The sequence below is a fragment of the Schistocerca gregaria genome, chromosome 11 (genome assembly GCF_023897955.1).
Source record: "Schistocerca gregaria isolate iqSchGreg1 chromosome 11, iqSchGreg1.2, whole genome shotgun sequence".
Lineage (NCBI taxonomy): Eukaryota > Metazoa > Arthropoda > Insecta > Orthoptera > Acrididae > Schistocerca > Schistocerca gregaria.
In genome coordinates, this window is record NC_064930.1 from 103,516,646 (window position 1) to 103,532,228 (window position 15,583).

Here is a 15,583-nt window from a genome sequence, read left to right on the forward strand (position 1 = left end):
TCACTCTGCAGCGGAGTGTGCGCTGGTATGAAACTTCCTCAGATGGTAGAGCACTTGCCAGCGAAAGGCAAAGGTCCCGAGTTCGAGTCTCGGTCCGGCACACAGTTTTAATCTGCCACGAAGTTTCATTAACTCTTTTGTCTCGGATGTGAATAAATAGTCCCCATTAAGTTCCAACCGTCGTAAGACAACAAGTTATGGCGTGGTCGTTACATCGTTTACTGGTGCTACAATGGCGTTATCAAGATTTAAGCGGCACAGCATCTCAGAGAGAGCGATGATGTGGGGATTTTCGCGTAAGGCAATTTCACGAGTGTACCACGAGTATCAGCATTGCGGTAAAATTTCAAATCTCCGACATCGCTGCGGCGGGAAAAAGATCCAACAAGAACGGGACCAACGGCGACTGAAGAAAATAGTTCCACGCGACTTAAGTACATCCCTGCAGGTTTCAATGCTGGGTCATCAGCAAGTGTCAGTGTGCAAGACATTCAACGAGACATGATCGATAAGGGCTTTCGGAGCCGACGTCTCACTCGTGTAGCCTTGATAACTGCACGACACAAAGCTTTACGCCTTGCCTGGGCCCACCAACACCGACATCGGACTGTTGATGATTGGAAACATGTTGCCTGGTCGGACGAGTCTCGTTTCAGATTGTATCGAGCGGATGTACGTGTACGGGTATGGAGACCTCATGAATTCCTGGACTCTGCATGTCAGCAGGGAACTTCTCAAGTTCTAGGAGGTTCCGTAATGGTGTGGGTCGTGTGCAGTTGGAGTGATATGGGACCCATGGTACGTTAAAAACGACTCTTGACAGGTTACACGTACGTAAGCACCCTGTCTGATCACCTGCACCCATTCATGTCCACTGTGCATTCCGACGGACTTGGGGAATTCCAGCAGGACAATGCGACACCCCTCACGTTCAGAATTGCTACGGAGTGGCTCCATGAACACTCTTCTGTGTTCCAGTACTTTCGCTGGCCACCTAACTCGCCGGACATGAGCATTATTGAACATATCTGGGATACCTTGCAACGTGCTGTTCAGAAGGGATCTCCCCCCCTGCAGGGTATAATTCCCTACAGCTGTGCATGCGTAGGAAATGCCCTCTTGCGAGGGGACCAACTCCCGTCGCAATGTTCTCTCGGTAACAGGTTGGAATGGACATTGATCCAATGCGTGTATCGACTTCTGTCGGGTTTGGAAGCGATTCTGATTACCTAAGAAAATCGCCTACGGTTTTTCTCAGTAACCATCTGTTCCCGACCGCAGTTCTGACATCGTGTTTCGTGGCCACATGTGTTGCAACCACTGCTTCTAGACACGATGAACAGTCTGCCGCGAAACACCAACGAATCCATCAACTTCACATACGGTGTAGCCATGGCCAAGGCCAAACCCGCTTGCCACTCTGTCACGTCCTTACATTTGCCCATTTTTACGCACAATGTCCGCTTGAAGCAGCTAGTGCCTTACGCCCACATGCGGTTGAGCATGTGCTCAGTCGCTGCGGCACCTGAAAAGGCTTAGCTGTTCCTCTGTGCGTATCGACTGCGGTGATTCAACTTTGCATCAGGTGAGATTACATACGCAACAGCATTCTTGCCTTACGTGTAAACACGATAACACGATAAAGGAAAGACACTACTCGCCGTTAAAATTGCTACACCACGAATATGATGTGCTACAGACGCGAAATTGAACCGACAGTAAGAAGATGCTGTGATATGCTTTTCAGAGCATTCACACAAAGTTGGCGCCGCTGGTGACACCTACAACGCGCTGATATGACGAAAGTTTCCAACCGATTTCTCATACACAAACAGCAGTCGACCGGCGTTGCCTGGTGAAACGTTGTGATGCCTCGTGTAAGGAGGAGAAATGCGTACCATCACGTTTCCGACTTCGATAAAGGTCGGATTGTAGCCCATCGCGATTGCGGTTTATCGTATCGTGATGGTCGAGATCCAATGACTCTTAGCAGAATATGCAATCGGTGGGTTCAGGGGGGTAATACGGATCCCAACGGCCTCGTATCACTAGCAGCCGAGATGACAGGCATCTTATCCGCATGGCTGTAACGGATCGTGCAGCCACGACTCGATCCCCGAGTCAATAGGTGGGGACGTTTGCAAGACAACAACCTGCATGAATAGTTGGACGACGTTTGCAGCACCATGGACTATCAGCTCGGAGACCATGGCTGCGGTTACCCTTGACGCGGCATCACAGACAGGAGCGCCTGCAATGGTGTACTCCACGACGAACCTGGGTTCACGAATGGCAAAATGTCATTTTTTCGGGTGAATCCAGGTTCTGTTTACAGTATCATCATGGTCCCGTCCGTGTTTGGTGACATCGCGGTGTACTCGTCATCGCACTTCGAGATGGTGTGGGGTGCCATTGCTTACAAGTCTCTGTCACCTTTTGTTCGCATTCACAGCATTTTGAACAGTGGACGCTACATTTCAGATGTGTTACGACCCGTGGCTCTACACTTCATTTGATCCCTGCGAAACCTTACATTTCAGCAGGATAATGCACGACCGCATGTTGCAGGTCCTGTACGGGCTTTTATGGATACAGATAATGTTCGACTGGTGCCCTGTCCAGCAAATTCTCCAGATCTCTCACCAATTGTAAACGTCTGGTCAATGGTGGCAGAGCAACTGGCTTGTCACAAAATGCCAGTCACTACTCTTGATGAACAGTAGTGTGGTGTTGAAGCTGCGCGGGCAGCTGTACCTGTACACGCCATCCAAGCTCTGTTTGACTCAATGCCCAGGCGTATCAAGGCCGTTATTACAGCCAGAGGTTCTGGGTACAGATTTCTCCGGATCCATGCACTCAAATTGCGTGAAAATGTAGTCAGATGCCAGTTCTTGTCCAATGAATACCCGTTCATCTTCTGCGTAGAAACGACGTAATTTCCATCTAGCTGTTTACAGCATCATGATGGTCGCATCCGTGTTTGGCGACATCGCGGTGAACGCACATTGGAAGCGTGTATTCGTCATCGCCATCCTGGCGTATCACCCAGCCAGTAGTTACACGTCTCGCTCGCCTCTTCTTCGCATTGACGGCACTCTGAACTGTGGACATTACATTTCAGATGTGTTACGACCCGTGGCTCTACACTTTATTCGATCCCTGCGAAACCCTACATTTCAGCAGGATAATGTAAGACCGCATGTTGCAGGTCCTGTACAGGCCATTCTGGATACAGAAAATGTTCGACTGCTGCCCTGGCCAGCACATTCTCCAGGTCTCTCACCAATTGAAAACGTCTGGTCAATGGTGGCCGAACAACTCGTTCGTGGCAATACGCCAGCCACTACTGTTGATGAACTGTAGTATCGTGTTGAAGCTGCATGGGCAGCTGTACCTGTACACGCCATCCAAGCTCTGTTCGACTCAATTCCCAGGCGTATCGAGGCCGTTATTACTGCCAGAGGTGGTTGTTCTGGGTACTGATTTCTCAGCATCTCTGCACACAAATTGCGTGAAAATGTAATCACATGTCAGTTCTAGTATAATATATTTGTCCAATGAATTCCCGTTTATCATCTGCATTTGTTGGTGGTGTAGCAATTTTAATGGCCAGTAGTGTATGTTACCGAAGCTCGGTTTGCGACTTCGGGAAGTGGTGTTTCGTGTAAACGCAGACAGGCAGACACCCTTTGCTCGTCTGTTAGCGCGCTCGCCACGCCATCTAGTGGCCAATCTCAAAGCCACGGCTCCCACTCTGCCCCGCCCTCACACACAGAGAGGAGCCCCTTAATTTGGTTTTGTTGATTGCGCAGCAAAGCCCTTGTTTGTCGCGTCGCCGTCGATTTTAAAGGCCCACGCGAGCGCACACGCACGCACGCACACACACACACACACACACACACACACACACACACACACACACACTGCAAGCGTTCTGCGTAGGCAACTCACCCGGGAGGTGGACCACAAGTGCCTACAGGCGGCCTCGCAAAGTGCGACTCTGTTCGCGCTGAACAAATGTAAGGGGCAGAGTAAGTGTTGAAACTTAAGGGGAGTCCTCCAACCATCACGGCATTTTGACGATCTGACGCGCCAGTTGGATAGAATCCGGTACAGTATCCCTCACGAGCACATACAAGAACTCCATCAGTGAACACCAAGCCGAATACCTGCTTGCACACGGGCCACAGTGCACTAACTTGTTTAATCTGTTCAGCTCTTACTCTCGAATAAGCCATCCACTTGTCCTGAAACTGTCAACATTCGTCTTGTAATGTCGCTCCTTAATGGGCGACGGAAGGCAAGTGGGCTTCAAAAATTAGATTTTTTGAAATGCGCGGTCTTTCCTGCGTCAAACAGTTTTTGTTTTATATAAATACAACCATTTCTCTTTAGATGTCATGGTTTCCTTGACGCTCTGTGTAGTCTCGGCACGGTGACAGCAAGGCTGGTATGTGCAGAACAACCCTATGGTCCTAATGTCACAATTTTTAAATTGAAGCGCATTGCGCATGTCCAGAAGAGAATGGGGTCCAGGTTGATAAGATTATTGAAAGAAAAGTTAAAAATAGTATTGGAAGGTGGTGAGAAGATAAAATTGTTTCAAATGACTCTGAGTACTATGGGACTTAGCATCTGTGGTCATCAGTCCCCTAGAACTTAGAACTACTTAAACCTGACTAACCTAAGGACATCACACACATCCATGCCCGAGGCAGGATTCGAACCCGCGACCGTAGCAGCACGCGGTTCCGCACTGAAGCGCCTAGAACCGCACGGCCACAGCGACCGGCAGATAAGAAGATAGGTGGTAATGATCGTCTGACAAATGTTGAAATAAATTACAGAATTATTATGGCTTGGCCATATGAAGAAATGTAGGGAATTTATAAAACAGGAAAAAAGCTGTATGGGCTATCTTTTTCCATAAGCTTTCCACAAATGAAAATCCAGTGCACGGCCTTTGCCCAAATGATCCTGACACTTGGTGTAAGTACAGGAGAAGTGCCAGATATGACCACAAACATTCTTTACCTACATCAGTAATGAATGAAATTACATATTTAGAAACCTTTGTAAAGATACCTTGTTGAAGAAATGTATTCATGGTGAAACCTAAAATATAAATAAACATGTGAATTCTGTCATTTGGAACCGGTTACCGAAAACTGTATTTGTTCACCAAACAACCCTCAAATTTGGTGTTTATGATATTATTTTGTGCTTCAATGATCGTGTAATTCGTAAACTGGATGTTCTCGAACTATTGGGCATAAAATATAGTGGAAATACTGCAAAATTCTTGGTGCAAATAGATAAAGAGAGAATCCGGAAAGGAGATATTGCTAATTTAAAACGCACAAAGGAACCCAGACAGAAAAAAGAGGGACCAAGAGAAGAAAAGAAGATCAGTATGATTCAGATGATGCTCAGTATGGTACAGGAAAATATTGGTCAGTCTTATCCATCACTATACTAGAATTGCAATATTAAACTTTAAATTGATTTTTCTCAAAACTACCTTTCTTTTACTTCCAGATGCCACTATTTGATAAACTAATAGGGTTAGAAACATGATATTTGGTCAATCTGTACTGCAGATGGTAATACGTTATTAGAAGTAAATTGAGAACCACCAAACAATCAGTAACTGTTCTATAATAAATAATGTACAAAAAAAGTTAAATTTTACTAGTGAAAGAATTTTTTTCTCCAAAAGCGTGAGAGGTATTATGTTCATTTTACTTGTAAATTGAGGCATATATGTTATATGTGATGATGTTGTTGTGGTCTTCAGTCCTGAGACTGCTTTGATGCAGCTCTCCATGCTACTCTATCCTGTGCAAGCTTCTTTATCTCCCAGAACCTACTGCAACCTACAGCCTTCTGAATGTGCTTAGTGTATTCATCTCTTGGTCTCCCTCTACGATTTTTACCCTCCACACTGCCCTCCAGTACTAAATTGGTGATCGCTTGATGCCTCAAAACATGTCCTACCAACCGATCCCTTCTTCTAGCCAAGTTGTGCCACAAACTTCTCTTCTCCCCAATCCTATTCAATACCTCCTCATTAGTTATGTGATCTACCCATGTAATCTTCAGCATTCTTCTGTAGCACCATATTTCAAAAGCTTCTATTCTCTTCTTGTCCAAATTATTTATCGTCGATCTTTCACTTCGATACATGGCTACACTCCATACAAATACTTTCAGAAAAGACTTCCTCACCTTTAAATCTATACTTGACGTTAACAAATTTCTCTTCTTCAGTAACGCTTTCCTTTCCATTGCCAGTCTACATTTGATATCCTCTCTACTTCGACCATAATCTGTTATTTTGCTCCCCAAATAGCAAAACTCCTTTCCTACTCTAAATGTCTCATTTCCTAATCTAATTCCCTCAGCATCACCCGACTTAATTCGACTACATTCCATTATCCTCGATTTGCTTTTGTTGATGTTCATCTTATGTCCTCCTTTCAAGATCCATTCCATTCAACTGTTCTTCCAAGTCCGTTGCTGTCTGACAGAATTACAATGTCATCGGCGAACCTCAACGTTTTTATTTCTTCTCCATGGATTTTAATACTTACTACGAACTTTTCTTTTGTTTCCTTCACTGCTTGCTCAATATACAGATTGAATAGCATCGGGGACAGTCTACAACCCTGTCTCACTCCCTTCCCAACCACTGCTTCCCTTTCACGTCCCTGGACTCTTATAACTGCCATCTGGTTTCTGTACAAATTGTAAATAGCCTTTCGCTCCCTGTATTTTACCCCTGCCACCTTCAGAATTTGAAAGCGAGTATTTCAGACAACATTGTCAAAAGCTTTCTCTAAGTCTACAAATGCTAGAAACGTAGGTTTGCCTTTCCTTAATCTAGCTTCTAAGAAGAGTCGTAGGGTCAGTATTGCCTCACGTGTTCCACTATTTCTACGGAATCCAAACTGATCTTCCCCGAGGTCGGATTCTACTAGTTTTTCCATTCGTCTGTAAAGAATTCGCGTTAGTATTTTGCAGAAGTGACTTATTAAACTGATAGTTCGGTAATTTTCACATCTGTCAACACCTGGTTTCTTTGGGATTGGAATTATTATATTCTTCTTGAAGTCTGAGGGTATTTCGCCTGTATCATACATATTGCTCACCAAATGGTACAGTTTTGTCAGGACTGGCTCTCACAAGGTTGTCAGTAGTTCTAACGGAATGTTGTCTACTCCCAGGGCCTTGTTTCGGTCTTTCAGTGCTCTGTCAAACTCTTCACGCAGTATCATATCACCTATTTCATCTTCATCTACATTCTCTTCCATTTCTATAATATTGTCCTCAAGAACATCGGCCTTGTATGAACCCTCTATATACTTCTTCCACCTTTCTGCTTTCCCTTCTTTGCTTAGAACTGGGTTTCCATCTGAGCTCTTGTTATTCATACAAGTGGTTCTCTTTGCTCCAAAAGTCTCTTTAATTTTCCTGTAGGCAGTATCTATCTTACCCCTAGTGAGATAAGCCTCTACGTCCTTACATTTGTCCTCTAGCCATGCCTGCTAAGCCATCTTGCACTTCCTGTCGATCACATTTTTGAGACGCTTGTATTCCTTTTTGCCTGCTTCATTTACTGCATTTTTATATTTTCTCCTTTCATCAATTAAGTTCAGTATTTCTTCTGTTACCCAAGGATTTCTAGTAGTTCTCGCCTTTTTACCTACTTTATCACCTGCTGCCTTCACTATTTCATCCCTCAAAGCTACCCATTCTTCTTCTACTGTATTTCTTTCCCCCACTCCTGTCAATTGTTCCCTTATGCTCTCCCTGAAACTCTGTACAAACTCCGGTTCTTTCAGTTTATCGAGGTCCCATCTCCTTCAATTCTCACCTTTTTTTCCAGTTTCTTCAGTTTTAATCTATATATGTTATATATAGTAAAAATTTCATTGTTTTATCATAATTCTTTTGAAAAGTGTACCTATTCAAAAGGTGAAACAGCATTGGCAGAATTGGAATATTCGGGAAATTAGAGCCAATACTGAGGCTTACAGACAATCATTCCTTCCACATTCCATTCGCGGGTGGGGCAGGCGGCTCAGAAGGGGGGGGGGGGGGGGGAGATAAGTTGGCGGTACTAGAAGTACCCTCTGCCACAGACCATTAGGTGGTTTGCGGAGTACGTCTTCTAAAAGTGTATCTTCTAAGAGTTTTGCCAATAAAACGCAGTCTTTGGTTTCCCCGAACATGTTCTATGTCACAATTCCAAATTACGATGTTCGTATTTGTAATCCCTATGTATGTACGGACTAACCCGTGGTCTAGGGGTAGCGTCTTTGATTCATAATCAAAACGTCTTCGGTCCAGGGTTCGATCCCCGCCACTGCCTAAATTTTGATAAATAATCAGCATTGGCGGCCGAAGACTTCCGGCGTAAGAAGTCAGCCTCATTCTGCCAACGGCCTTGTCAAAGAGGGCGGAGGAGCGGATAGAGGTTCAGGGCACTCTCTTGTCCTAGGGGTGAGGCGGAACAATCAGCAATGATCAACGACATGAGGATGCAGAAGGCAATGGAAACCACTGCATTAAAGACACGTAACGTGTATCCACAGGACATGTGGCCTGTAGTTGAAGAAGTGTCATGATGATCTCTCCATTGGCAAAAGATTCCGGAATAGTCCCCCATTCGGATCTCCGGGAGGGGACTGCCAAGGGGGAGGTTACCATGAGAAAAAGATTGAATAATCAACGAAAGGATAATGTTCTACGAGACGGGGCGTGGAATGTCAGAAGCATGAAGGTGGTAGGGAAACTAGAAAATCTGAAAAGGGAAATGCAAAGGCTCAATCTAGATATAGTAGGGGTCAGTGAAGTGAAGTGGAAGGAAGACAAGGATTTCTGGTCAGATGAGTATCGGGTAATATCAACAGCAGCAGAAAATGGTATGACAGGTGTAGGATTCGTTATGAATAGGAAGGTAGGACAGAGGGTGTGTTACTGTGAACAGTTCAGTGACCGGGTTGTTCTAATCAGAATCGACAGCAGAACAACACCGACAACGATAGTTCAGGTGTACATGCCGACGTCGCAAGCTGAAGATGAACAGATAGAGAGAGTGTATGAGGATATTGAAAGGGTAATGCAGTATGTAAAGGGGGACGAAAATCTAATAGCCATGGGCGACTAGAATGCAGTTGTAGGGGAAGGAGTAGAAGAAAAGGTTACAGGAGAATATGGGCTTGGGACAAGGAATGAAAGAGGAGAAAGACTAATTGAGTTCTGTAACAAGTTTCAGTAGTAATAGCGAATACCCTGTTCTAGAATCACAAGAGGAGGAGGTACACTTGGAAAAGGCCGGGAGATACGGGAAGATTTCAATTAGATTGCATCATGGTCAGACAGAGATTCCGAAATCAGATACTGGATTGTAAGGCGTACCCAGGAGCAGATATAGACTCAGATCACAATCTATTAGTGATGAAGAGTAGGCTGAAGTTCAAGACATTAGTCAGGAAGAATCAATACGCTAAGAAGTGGGATATGGAAGTTCTAAGGAATGACGAGGTACTTTTGAAATTCTCTAACGCTATAGATACAGCAATAAGGAACAGCGCAGTAGGCAACACAGTTGAAGAGGAATGGACGTCTCTAAAAAGGGCCATCACAGAAGTTGGGAAGGAAAACATAGGTACAAAGAAGGTAGCTGCGAAGAAACTATGTGTAACAGAAGAAATACTTCAGTTGATTGATGAAAGGAGGAAGTACAAACATGCTCCGGGAAAATCAGGAATACAGAAATACAAGTCGCTGAGGAATGAAATAAACAGGAAGTGCAGGGAAGCTAAGACGAAATGGCTGCAGGAAAAATGTGAAGACATCGAAAAAGATATGATTGTCGGAAGGACAGACTCAGCATACAGGAAAGTCAAAACAACCTTTGGTGACATTAAAAGCAACGGTGGTAACATTAAGAGTGCAACGGGAATTCCACTGTTAAATGCAGAGGAGAGAGCAGATAGGTGGAAAGAATACATTGAAAGCCTCTATGAGGGTGGAGATTTGTCTGATGTGATACAAGAAGAAACAGGAGTCGATTTAGAAGAAATAGGGGATCCAGTATTAGAATCGGATTTTAAAAGAGCTTTGGAGGAATAACGGTCAAATAAGGCAGAAGGGATAGATAACATTCCATCAGAATTTCTAAAATCATTAGGGGAAGTGGCAACAAAACGACTATTCACGTTGGTGTGTAGAATATATGAGTCTGGCGAGATACCATCTGACTTTCGGAAAAGCATCATCCACACAATTCCGAAGACGGCAAGAGCTGACAAGTGCGAGAATTACCGCACAATCAGCTTAGCAGCTCATGCATCGAAGCTGCTTACAAGAATAATATACAGAAGAATTGAAAATAAAATTGAGAATGCGCTAGGTGACGATCAGTTTGGCTTTAGGAAAAGTAAAGGCACGAGAGAGGCAATTCTGACGTTACGGCTAATAATGGAAACAAAGCTAAAGAAAAATCAAGACACGTTCATAGGATTTGTCGACCTGTAAAAAGCGTTCGACAATATAAAATGGTGCAAGCTATTCGAGATTCTGAAAAAAGTAGGGGTAAGCTATAGGGAGAGACGGGTCATATACAATATGTACAACAACCAAGAGGGAATAATAAGAGTGGACGATCAAGAACGAAGTGCTCGTATTAAGAAGGATGTAAGACAAGGCTGTAGCCTTTCGCCGCTACTCTTCAATCTGTACATCGAGGAAGAAATGATGGAAATAAAAGAGAGGTTCAGGAGTGGAATTAAAATACAACGTGAAAGGATATCAATGATACGATTCGCTGATGACATTGCTATCCTGAGTGAAAGTGAAGAAGAATTAAATGATCTGCTGAACGGAATGAACAGTCTAATGAGTACACAGTATGGTTCGAGAGTAAATCGGAGAAAGACGAAGGTAATGAGAAGTAGTAGAAATGAGAACAGCGAGAAACTTAACATCAGGATTGAGGGTCACGAAGTCAATGAAGTTAAGGAATTCTGCTACCTAGGCAGTAAAATAACCAATGACGAACGGAGCAAGGAGGACATCAAAGCAGACTCGCTATGGCAAGAAAGGCATTTCTGGCCAAGAGAAGTCTACTAATATCAAATACCGGCCTTAATTTTAGGAAGAAATTTCTGAGGATGTACGTCTGGAGTACAGCATTGTATTGTAGTGAAACATGGACTGTGGGAAAACCGGAACAGAAGAGAATCGAAGCATTTGAGGTGTGGTGCTATAGACGAATGTTGTAAATTAGGTGGACTGATAAGGTAAGGAATGAGGAGGTTCTACGCAGGATCGGAGAGGAAAGGAATATGTGGAAAACACTGATAAGGAGAAGGGACAGGATGATAGGACATCTGCTAAGACATGAGGGAATGACTTCCATGGTACTAGAGGGAGCTGTAGAGGGCAAAAGCTGTAGAGGAAGAGAGAGATTGGAATACGTCAAGCAAATAATTGAGAACGTAGGTTGCAAGTGCTACTCTGAGATGAAGAGGTTAGCACAGGAAAGGAATTCGTGGCGGGCCGCATCAAAGAGAAAAGAAAAATTGACGATTCCGGAAGTCTGTTCCAGCTCTCAGGACTCATCAGTTCGCCTCCAGATACCAACTTCAGCTCTGGAGGTCGGCCCGAGTTCGGTCGGCGCCACGGCTCACTGACTACGGCGAGAACTTCCGGCAGGAGCGGCTTCAGCGCGGTCTCGGTCGCAGGCGCCGCCGGGAACTGACGCCCGGACCTCACGGCAAGCCGGCCCCACGGCGAGTGGTCCGTCCGTGACTGGACCTCGCCGACATCGCGACTGACGGCTTCCCAGCCGCCGCTGCAGCCGGCGTCGGCAGCTGACCTCGCGTCTACGAGTTCATCTCAACCACAGGGCATCCTGGCTGTAGCGGAGCACTGGTGGCCTGAGGCTCCGAGTGCGATCGACGGCACCCGTTGCGCGCATTGTCGGAGAACCTGCACAGCAGCAGCCAGGCGGAGGGATCCGCAGGGCTGGGCAGCGACGACGAGGGAGAAATTGTAAAGAAAGTTCAATAAATAACTATAAAACCACGCGGTCTCAGACTTCGGCTCGCCACTGTGTCTCCTGCTAACAAGTGGCATAGAGGCCGTCACACGTGTCTGAAGCTTACGTCGTAATGGAGAAGTTCATTTGCATGTTTGTGGCGACGACCGCCCTGAAGTCCAGCACTCCACAGGTGACAGCTGTGTGCGACTGGCTGCACCGTGCGAGATCGGACAGGTTTTCGCGACCTTGTTGTGATGACAGTCGCCTCGCCCAACGACTCAGCTTGCTTTTGTTCACTGCCAGGTGTGCCGTAGACAGCCTGCAAGCACCTATGAATATACGCGATGCTCTGGTTTTTCGCCAAAAGAAACTCAGACTTTGGCTCGCCACTGTGTCTGCTGCTAACAAGTGGCATAGAGGCCGTCACACGTGTCTGAAGCTTACATCGTAATGGAGAAGTTCATTTGCATGTTTGTGGCGACGACCGCCCTGAAGTCCAACACTCCACAGGTGACAGCTGTGTGCGACTGGCTGCACCGTGCGACATCGGACAGGTTTGCGCGACCTTGTTGTGATGACAGTCGCCTCGCCCAACGACTCAGCTTGCTTTTGTTCACTGCCAGGTGTGCCGTAGACAGCCTGCAAGCACCTATGAATATCCGCGATGCTCTGGTTTTTCGCCAAAAGAAACTCAGACTTTGGCTCGCCACTGTGTCTGCTGCTAACAAGTGGCATAGAGGCCGTCACACGTGTCTGAAGCTTACATCGTAATGGAGAAGTTCATTTGCATGTTTGTGGCGACGACCGCCCTGAAGTCCAACACTCCACAGGTGACAGCTGTGTGCGACTGGCTGCACCGTGCGAGATCGGTCAGGTTTGCGCGACCTTGTTGTGATGACAGTCGCCTCGCCCAACGACTCAGCTTGCTTTTGTTCACTGCCAGGTGTGCCGTAGACAGCCTGCAAGCACCTATGAATATCCGCGATGCTCTGGTTTTTCGCCAAAAGAAACTCAGACTTTGGCTCGCCACTGTGTCTGCTGCTAACAAGTGGCATAGAGGCCGTCACACGTGTCTGAAGCTTACATCGTAATGGAGAAGTTCATTTGCATGTTTGTGGCGACGACCGCCCTGAAGTCCAGCACTCCACAGGTGACAGCTGTGTGCGACTGGCTGCACCGTGCGACATCGGACAGGTTTGCGCGACCTTGTTGTGATGACAGTCGCCTCGCCCAACGACTCAGCTTGCTTTTGTTCACTGCCAGGTGTGCCGTAGACAGCCTGCAAGCACCTATGAATATCCGCGATGCTCTGGTTTTTCGCCAAAAGAAACTCAGACTTTGGCTCGCCACTGTGTCTGCTGCTAACAAGTGGCATAGAGGCCGTCACACGTGTCTGAAGCTTACATCGTAATGGAGAAGTTCATTTGCATGTTTGTGGCGACGACCGCCCTGAAGTCCAACACTCCACAGGTGACAGCTGTGTGCGACTGGCTGCACCGTGCGAGATCGGACAGGTTTGCGCGACCTTGTTGTGATGACAGTCGCCTCGCCCAACGACTCAGCTTGCTTTTGTTCACTGCCAGGTGTGCCGTAGACAGCCTGCAAGCACCTATGAATATCCGCGATGCTGTGGTTTTTCGCCAAAAGAAACTCAGACTTTGGCTCGCCACTGTGTCTCCTGCTAACAAGTGGCATAGAGGCCGTCACACGTGTCTGAAGCTTACATCGTAATGGAGAAGTTCATTTGCATGTTTGTGGCGACGACCGCCCTGAAGTCCAGCACTCCACAGGTGACAGCTGTGTGCGACTGGCTGCACCGTGCGACATCGGACAGGTTTGCGCGACCTTGTTGTGATGACAGTCGCCTCGCCCAACGACTTAGCTTGCTTTTGTTCACTGCCAGGTGTGCCGTAGACAGCCTGCAAGCACCTATGAATATCCGCGATGCTCTGGTTTTTCGCCAAAAGAAACTCAGACTTTGGCTCGCCACTGTGTCTGCTGCTAACAAGTGGCATAGAGGCCGTCACACGTGTCTGAAGCTTACATCGTAATGGAGAAGTTCATTTGCATGTTTGTGGCGACGACCGCCCTGAAGTCCAACACTCCACAGGTGACAGCTGTGTGCGACTGGCTGCACCGTGCGACATCGGACAGGTTTGCGCGACCTTGTTGTGATGACAGTCGCCTCGCCCAACGACTCAGCTTGCTTTTGTTCACTGCCAGGTGTGCCGTAGACAGCCTGCAAGCACCTATGAATATCCGCGATGCTCTGGTTTTTCGCCAAAAGAAACTCATACTTTGGCTCGCCACTGTGTCTCCTGCTAACAAGTGGCATAGAGGCCGTCACACGTGTCTGAAGCTTACATCGTAATGGAGAAGTTCATTTGCATGTTTGTGGCGACGACCGCCCTGAAGTCCAGCACTCCACAGGTGACAGCTGTGTGCGACTGGCTGCACCGTGCGAGATCGGACAGGTTTGCGCGACCTTGTTGTGATGACAGTCGCCTCGCCCAACGACTTAGCTTGCTTTTGTTCACTGCCAGGTGTGCCGTAGACAGCCTGCAAGCACCTATGAATATCCGCGATGCTCTGGTTTTTCGCCAAAAGAAACTCAGACTTTGGCTCGCCACTGTGTCTCCTGCTAACAAGTGGCATAGAGGCCGTCACACGTGTCTGAAGCTTACATCGTAATGGAGAAGTTCATTTGCATGTTTGTGGCGACGACCGCCCTGAAGTCCAACACTCCACAGGTGACAGCTGTGTGCGACTGGCTGCACCGTGCGACATCGGACAGGTTTGCGCGACCTTGTTGTGATGACAGTCGCCTCGCCCAACGACTCAGCTTGCTTTTGTTCACTGCCAGGTGTGCCGTAGACAGCCTGCAAGCACCTATGAATATCCGCGATGCTGTGGTTTTTCGCCAAAAGAAACTCAGACTTTGGCTCGCCACTGTGTCTGCTGCTAACAAGTGGCATAGAGGCCGTCACACGTGTCTGAAGCTTACATCGTAATGGAGAAGTTCATTTGCATGTTTGTGGCGACGACCGCCCTGAAGTCCAACACTCCACAGGTGACAGCTGTGTGCGATTGGCTGCACCGTGCGACATCGGACAGGTTTGCGCGACCTTGTTGTGATGACAGTCGCCTCGCCCAACGACTCAGCTTGCTTTTGTTCACTGCCAGGTGTGCCGTAGACAGCCTGCAAGCACCTATGAATATCCGCGATGCTCTGGTTTTTCGCCAAAAGAAACTCAGACTTTGGCTCGCCACTGTGTCTCCTGCTAACAAGTGGCATAGAGGCCGTCACACGTGTCTGAAGCTTACATCGTAATGGAGAAGTTCATTTGCATGTTTGTGGCGACGACCGCCCTGAAGTCCAGCACTCCACAGGTGACAGCTGTGTGCGACTGGCTGCACCGTGCGAGATCGGACAGGTTTGCGCGACCTTGTTGTGATGACAGTCGCCTCGCCCAACGACTTAGCTTGCTTTTGTTCACTGCCAGGTGTGCCGTAGACAGCCTGCAAGCACCT

At 47.0% G+C, this 15,583-nt stretch overlaps 1 protein-coding gene across 1 annotated transcript in view; it reads right to left on the bottom strand.

Moving 5' to 3' along the window:
• The window catches only part of LOC126295146 (high affinity cGMP-specific 3',5'-cyclic phosphodiesterase 9A-like), a 2,007,270-nt gene that overhangs the window by 912,186 nt on the left and 1,079,501 nt on the right, over positions 1 to 15,583 (bottom strand). The window lies entirely within an intron of this gene.